The sequence below is a fragment of the Furipterus horrens genome, unplaced genomic scaffold, assembly GCF_987537825.1.
Source record: "Furipterus horrens unplaced genomic scaffold, mFurHor1.1.pri manual_scaffold_3, whole genome shotgun sequence".
NCBI classification, from domain to species: Eukaryota; Metazoa; Chordata; class Mammalia; order Chiroptera; family Furipteridae; genus Furipterus; species Furipterus horrens.
Window position 1 is genome coordinate 108,486,432 of NW_028327173.1, and position 7,478 is coordinate 108,493,909.

A 7,478-nucleotide genomic window follows, 5' to 3' on the forward strand; every position below is an offset into this window, starting at 1 on the left:
AAGCACAGTCAAACGTTTTAAAAAGTGGGAGGACATGTGGAGAGTGTTCTCAGCTCCTGACCAGACTGTGTAGCTCACAGTCCCAGCGCTGGGGAAAATCAAGCCTCATTACTTTTGACTGTGCAAACCAGTGGGGGTTGGGGCAGAGGAAGAAACTGCTGGTATCTCAGCAGAGTCCCCTTGTTTAAAGGGCCCCCACAGTCCTAGAACATCCGCAGACCCACCCACTCTGGGAACGATGGCCAGGGCAACAGCTAGAGAGGCACCAATCCCATATGAAAATGGGAGAAGTGCCTGGAAAAGGGGCAAGTTCTGATCAAGCAGCATTGCTCCCTCTCTGATCCTTCCCCCACATACAGTGCCACAATGTGGTGAAATGGGTCGCCCTATACTGATGAATACCTAAGACTCCGCCCCTTACATCATAAGAGGAGCAACAGCTCTACCTGGGACACGGAGGCAAACAAACACAGGAGCCTGCCAGAATGAGGAGACAGAGAAGTATGGCCCAAAAGGGGGAACAGAACAAGTTTCCAGTGGGAGAACTAAGTGACAAGGAGATAGCCAACCTAACAGATGCAGAATTCAAAATACTGGTGATAATGATCCTTGTTATAGAGTTGGGGGTCTCCAAAAATCCGCAGAGCCTGTAGGCTGGAGAAAAGGGAACAGCTTTTAAGATTCCCTTACATGACTATGGCTAGTAGCTAGTGTCTTAATATGCAAATGACTTTGGTTCTTCCAAGGCCCCAAGGAGATGGGAGGGGATTTGACTATGAAATAGTGAGGAAAAAGCATACAGAGCCTGCTCAAGGTTCAGTGAATGGTCAGAACTGGTTACCACGCTCACTGCATCACAGGACACAGTCATGAATTTAAAAATAAGGTGGCAACCATTTTTGGAGGAAGAGAGGAGATCCACATGATTTGCAAAGAGGGCAAAGAAGAACTCCATGTTACTTAGAGGAGAACAGCATGTGGCTTTGAAAGGAAAGGGAGAACTCCAAGCAGTTTACAAGGAGGCTGGGAACTCCACGTGGTTCTGCATTAAGAGCTGGAGGGCACCACAACACAGGCAAAACCTCCCCAATCAGGATCAAATGATTGGGAACTGCTGGTAAAACTGAACTGTGTCTGGGAAGTAGGAAGAGTGTATCTCTGAGTTTTCTAAAACTAGCCTGGTTTGGCAGGGGGAGACAGAACGATGTGTTTGTGGGTGTTTTAAAGAAAGTAAGACTTAACAGCAGAAATCCACAAATAATCTAAATCTACATAACCATTAAATAAACAATTCTTTTTCTTTTCATCAAACTCTGGTATTGAGAGTTATGCTTCTGGTGGCAGGCAATCGGGCCCCTAATAACTGAACAACCCGTGGATTCTGTTTCAGTTGGGGCATCTCATGGGTTCTGTTACATGCTCACAGGCTTGACAGATATACTTGAGTATGTTAGATGCATAAGGGAAGAAGTGAAGGCTATGCTAAGTGAAATGAAGGAAAATCCTCACAAAACCAATGGTGAAGGGAAGAAAACCGGGGCTCAAATAAATGATTTGGAACATAAAAAAGAAAAAAACAGTCAACTAGTACAGAATGAGGAAACAAGAATTGAAAAAATGAGGAGAGGCTTAGGGACCTCTGGGATGTTAAATGTGCCAACATCCAAATCAAAGGGGTGCCAGTAGGAGAAGAGGAAGAGCAAGAAATTGAAAGCTTATGTGAAAAAATAATGAAGGAAAACTTCCCAAATTTGGTGAAGGAAAGAAACATACAAGTCCAGGAAGCACAGAAAGTCCCAAACAAGCAAGACCCAAAGAGGACCACACCAAGACACATCATAATTAAAATGCCAAAGGTAAAAGATAAAGAGAGAATCTTAAGAGCAGCAAGAGAAAAGCAGAGAGTTACCTACAAAGGTATGCCTATAAGACTATCAGCTGATTTCTCAAAAGAAACTTTGCAGGCAAGAAGCGACTGGCAAGAATTATTGAATGTGGTGAAAAGCAAGGACCTATGACCAAGATTACTCGATCCAGCAAAGCAATCATTTAGAATGGAGAGTAGATGAAGTGCTTCCCAGACAAGGTAAAGATAAAAGAGTTCATTATCACGAAGCTATTATTATATGAAATGTTAAAGGGGCTTATTTAAGAAAAAGAAGTACAAAACTATGAATACTAATATGACAACAAACTCACAACTATCAACAACTGAATCTAAACAATAAAAAGAAAATCCAACGAAGCAAACAAGAATAGGAACAGAATTACAGGTATGGGGATCATTTTGAGGGTTATCAGCTGGGAGGTGGAAGGGGGAGAAATGGGGAAATGGTGCAGGGATTAAGAAGCATAATGGATATAAAATAGACAGGGGGAAGAAGTTAAGAATGATATAGGAAAGGGTGAAGCCAAAGAACTTATATGCATGGCTCATGGACCTGTACTAAGTGGGGTGGGATTGCTGGGGGAAGGGGGATACTGGGCAGAGGGGAGCAAAGGGGAAAAATTGGAACTACTGTAACAACATAATCAATAAAGTATACTTAAAAAAAAAAAACGTGGTAAATGTGAGACTAAAAACTGAAGTGCAATATGATCTCACCTATAAGTGGAACCTAATGAACAACAGAAACACATGAGCAAAATAGAGCCAGAGGCATGGAAATAAGAAGCAAACTGACAATGGCCAGAGGGGAGTGCGGAGGGGGGTAACAGGGGAGAGAAGGGGAAGGGTCTAGTCAAGGAATAAGTATAAAGGACCCATGGACATGGACAACGGGGTGGGGGCTGACTGTGGGAGCAGTGGGTGGGGCCAGGGCAGTGGAAAATCGGGACATCTGTAAATAAATGAACAATAAAATGAATAAATAAAGCAGAAGGAAATTTGGAAAGGCAAAAAATAAAATATCCCCCCCCCAAAAAAGAGAAAGAGAGAGTGAAAAGAGAACACAATACCAGCAAAATCTTTATCCTACTTTGTATCATGTAACATGAATCAAGCAGGCGCATAACTACAGGTTTTTATAGTTATCTAGTGAAATAGTAGAGGTAAACTCTTAAACACTTACAAATGGCATACTCAATGTTTTGTAGAAGTAGACTAATCTGTGGTACAGTCCAATCATGTTATGCATTTGGAAAAAGAGACCTTAAATTTATCTTTAAAAAGAAAAAAACTTTACTAATTCAGTTCAAAAAATGATATATTTCTGGGACCAATCTCAGGGGTTTAGGAAATATTGCTTTGATATATATTAACTCTTGAGAGAGACAATCTGGCATCTAAACAGATATGTCAATTGATGGTTGTTGGTGCCAGTTCAACACCAAAAGAAATCGTCAATTTGTGGCAGTGAGAAAGAAAACTTTAGGATTTCTGGTCAAGATAGTGGCATAGGTAAACCCAGCTCACCTCCTCACACAACCACATCAAAATTACAACTGAACTACAGAACAATCATCACTCAGAACTGCCAGAAATAGAGCTGAACGGAAGTCCTACAACCATGGAATAAAAGAAGAAACCACATCAAGACTAGTAGAAGGGGCACAGATGCAGAACAGGCTGGTCCCACAGCCACATGTAGTAGATAAAAATGGGGATAACTTCAGGAGTGAGGGGTCCTAGCCCCATACCAGGTCCTCTAGCCCAGGGTTCCAGTGCCAGGAAGGTAAGTTCATAACTTCTTGCTGTAAAAACCAGTGAGGAATTGAGGCTGTGGAAGACAGAAACTGCTGGAATCCTGAGAAGTTCCTCTTAACGGGCATACATGCAGACTTACTTGGACTCTTTCCATCTGAGATCCAGCACAGGTCCAGTAGGTTGAAAGGCATCAGAGACATACAAGAGGACCTGAATAGTCTGGCATCAGGATGAGAGTAGGGGGGCAGCTTTCTCTCAGACAGAAATGCTTGCAGAGGTCATTAATCCTTTTCTGAGTCCTCTCCTCACAGAGCTAGCAGGTGGGTGCCATGTCTGAGACTCCATCAACGCGGCTCACACTATCTGCCCCACCCTGGTAATTCCCTGAGGCCCTACCCAACCCAAATTTTAGGCCCACTCTGGCTATTTCCATACAAATGGCTTGTCTTGACCCATGCTTCAGATTTTCCTAAATTCTCTCAAACAAGCAGCGTCTGGGTTCAGTGAGCCCTGTAGTTCTCGCTAAGTTGCCCTGGGCCCAGCACTAGCAGCAGCTGGCCTTGGTTCACAGCTTGCCCTTGTCTGGGCACCCCCAAGACCAGCATAAGTAGCAGCCATCTGCAGACTGCTTTGTAGTTAATGCCGTGTGACCCTGAACAGAGCATAGGTGGAGGCTGACCTCGTATGTTCCAACAGCAATCAAGGCTCAACTACAGAAGGGTGTCCACAGCCCACAGTGGGCTCACCTTGAGTACCCAGCTTAGGTACTATGGGAGGCTGTGCCCCTGGACCCTACAGGACACCTATTACATTAAGCCACTCTATCAAGCATGGGAGACATAGTAGCTCTACCTAATATATAAAAACTAACACAGGGAAGCTGCCAAAGTGAGGAGAGAAAAGAAACATGGCCCAAATGAAAGAACAGAACTCCAAAAAAGAACTAAACAAGTTGGAGAAAAGCAATCCATCAGATGCAGAGTTCCAAACACTGGTTATAAGCATGCTCAAGGAAATTAGTGAGGACCTCAAAACCATAAAAGAGATCCAGTGAGAAATAAGGGATACATTAATTGAAAATAAAGAACAATTTACAGGGAATCAACAGTAGAGTGGAAGCAAAAACAACCAATTAGAACATCAAGAAAAACGAATCTAAAAAGACGAGGATCATGTGAGGAGCCTCTGGGACAACTTCAAGTGTACCAATATTCACATCATAGGTGTGCTGGATGGAGAAGAGAAAGAACGAGAGAGTGGAAACCTATTTGAAAAAATAATGAAAGAAAAGTTCCCTAACTTGGTGCAGGAAATAGATACACAAGTCCAGGAAGCACAGAGAACCTTGTACCAAATGGACCCAAAGAGGCCCACACCAAGACACATCATAATTAAAATACCAAAGGTTAAAGACAGAGAGAATCTTAAAAGCAGCAAGAGAAAAGTAGTTAGTTATCTATAAGGATGCCTTCATTAAACTGTCAGCTGATTGCTCAAAAGAAACTTTGCAGGCTAGAAGGGATTGGTAAGAAATATTCAAAGTGATAAAAAGGACCTACAACTAAGATTACTCAACCCAGCAAAGCTATCATTTAGACTCAAAGGACAGATAGTTTCCTAGAAAAGAAAAAGCTAAAGTAATTCATCATCACCAAACCAGTATTACGTGAAATGTTAAAGGGCCCTCACGGAGATCAAAATGTGAACAATAAAATGGCAATATTCATAAATACATATCTAGCAACAACTGAATCTAAAGAAAAACAGAAAAAAAAAATAATCAGAACAGAAACAGAATCATAGATACAGAGAACGTTTTGATGGTTGCCAGATGGGAGAGGAAGTTGGGGGCATGGAGGTGAGGGATTAAGAAGTACATATTGGTTGTTACAGAATAGTCATGGGGATGTAAACTACTGCATAGGGAACAGTAGCTAAAGAATGTATATGTAGGACCCATGGTGCGTGGATGGCCTGAAGGAGTGTGTGTGGGGGGTGCAGGTAGAAGGGGACAAAGAAAAATTTGCAACTGTAATAGTATAAATAATAAAATATAATTAAACAAAAAAGAAGAGCCCGAGTTGGTGTGGCTTAGTTGATTGAATGCTGGCCTGAGAATCTAAAGGTTACCAGTTTGATTCCTGGTCAGGGCACATGCATGGGTTGAGGGCCAAGTCTCCCGTTTGGAGCATCCAAGAGGCAACTGATTGATGTTTCTCTCCCTCTTTCTCCTTCCTTTCCCTCTCTAAAAATAAATAAAATCTTTTTTTTTTTTTTTTTTTGTCGTTTAAAGAAGAGAACTTTTATTCAGTGCAAAACAGCTCAATTGTGATACGCATGGCTGTAGTAAAAGCACAGCTGTGAGGGGGGCCTCGGGGCCACGCCCCTCTCTGGGTAGACAGCTCTGCTCTGCTCCATGCCAGTCTGCTCTGCTCTGTTCCAACGAGACATCTTCATGTTTTAGCTCTATCCAGGAAAATGCAGTCTTTGGTGGAAAGTAAATTGTGTTCTGAGTCAGAGGGATGCTGACTTTATACAAAGTTCCCTGGTTCCTAAATGGCCCATCTTCATGCAAATGAGGACTCCAAATTCTGTTTGATTAGTCCAAAAGGCACTGTACTAACTGGTCAGAATAGACCCACTTTGATTAGCTGGGGAAGAAGCTGATAGGGGATATAGCTGCACAGCTCTGATTAGATGGGGGAAGTGTCAGTCCTATTGGTTGAAATAGGATTCCTCTCTAAGGGCTGGTTCAGATGGCAGAAACACAGTGCAGGCAGGCAGTTCAGTGCAGGCTTCTCCCTGAAGTGCAGTTTGTGGGAGGCCTCTGTGTAGAAATGGCTGCTAGGCTGTGTTTTTGTTTTGTTTTGTTTTTTTCAATTTGAGGCCAGTTAAACCACCAGGAGCCTCTCTCAGTAGGCACCTCCTGTCTGAGGGTTTAGTTTGCATTATCAGAAAGACAATGTTTCCCAGAGAGGATTTTAATCAATGGTTATTGAAATATTGCTCTCTTATCATCATCTACATTCATGGCTTTAACAACTTAATGTCACTTCTCTTGCTGTCCCTTCCTTCCTACTTCACTTCTGTGGCTGACTGCCAGTTCCTAATCATTTTCTTTTTTTGGTCTGTCTTCTGTTAGGTCCTTTTATCCAAAATATACCGACTTGAAATGGAAACTTTTGTAGCTTTCTCTTTGACTTTTAGTTTCAGCTTGTGTTCACTCAGGCCTGCTATGTAACCAGTACTTACACTGTGTTTTCTCTCCCTGATTAAAAGGAACTGTGGTCACTGGGTAGTGAGGTTATTTTGGGCCATGACGGCTGGGGGAAGGGTTAGGCTGGGGAGGTAGCTGAAATTAGTTTCATATCTGAAGCTAATCTTTGGTTTTCAAATGTCATAATCATTGCAATCTAATTCTCATTAGGAATGGAATTAATGTGTATATTCAACATATCCCCTAGTTGTTAAATTATTTGAAATAACTCTGAAAAAAAAAATCAGTGAATTAGGAAGAACAGCATTTCTTTTTTACTCTGTTCCACATTTTAAAACTGAATTGTCTGCATTTTGAACTAAGCGAAAAGGTTGAGAAAGGTCACTTTTTCTCCTTTGTATCTCAAAAACAAATCAATTTTTTAGTCTGTAAATTTCACATTATAGTCCTGAAATCACCATGATATAACTAAAAACAATTCTGCCAGATTAAGGGTAGAGAAGAGAGAAAAAAACTATGACTATCAGAAAACAGGAACATTTATCTGAAATAACAGATAACCTTGGGAAGTTTTATCCATGAGTTTTAACACTACAGAACTTTGGATATAAGGAA